Source organism: Sinocyclocheilus anshuiensis, unplaced genomic scaffold, assembly GCF_001515605.1.
Source record: "Sinocyclocheilus anshuiensis isolate Anshui unplaced genomic scaffold, SAMN03320099.WGS_v1.1 scaffold175, whole genome shotgun sequence".
NCBI classification, from domain to species: domain Eukaryota; kingdom Metazoa; phylum Chordata; class Actinopteri; order Cypriniformes; family Cyprinidae; genus Sinocyclocheilus; species Sinocyclocheilus anshuiensis.
In genome coordinates this window covers 1,404,421-1,405,107 of record NW_015548208.1, presented here as the reverse complement: position 1 = coordinate 1,405,107, position 687 = coordinate 1,404,421, and the positions used below count along the sequence as shown (strand labels likewise).

General features: G+C 35.2%; 1 protein-coding gene across 2 annotated transcripts in view; it reads right to left on the bottom strand.

Moving 5' to 3' along the window:
• LOC107653683 (runt-related transcription factor 1-like) overlaps positions 1–687 on the bottom strand; it is a 39,377-nt gene that overhangs the window by 17,170 nt on the left and 21,520 nt on the right. The gene's annotated exons all lie outside the window — the stretch shown is intronic.

Here is a 687-nt window from a genome sequence, read left to right as displayed (position 1 = left end):
CACACACACACACACACACACACACACACACACACACACACACACACACACACACACACACACACACAGTACACTAGTCTGACCAACAGACACTAGACTAAAACCAAGGATTCTGAAATATTCCAATAATGTGGCATACCAATACAAGTATTTAGGCAGGAGACACGCTTTTTAACTCAATATTAATGATAGTCCTGTTATTTTAACAATGTTAAACTTACATTTGTCATTTTTAAAGTATTATTTTAAATAAAAATATTCCACTAACAAAAATTAACACGGGTTTTCTTTGCCATACCTTGAATACCATCTAATACATACGGTAAAAACATTCAGTTCCATAGTATTTACGTCAGATACCATCACTATACTATGTACAGGCTTGTAAGTGGCATAAAAAGTTTCCAGTGAACCAACATACTTATCATACTCAAATCTCACAAGTTACTTGTCAAACTGACTGAAATCACAGAAGAGACAAAACGAAACCCATCCGGCCACCAACAGCCAAACCACATCAAACACAAACACATCCACAGCTTTAGTTTGCCGTTTTACACTGATCAAATGAGAGTGAGAACTAACATAATAATACAAACACTAGTTGGAAGTACATATATCACATCTCTGGCCCCAAATAGTATTTTAACACTTAAAAGTGTCTTAAGGTCACATGACAACAATATA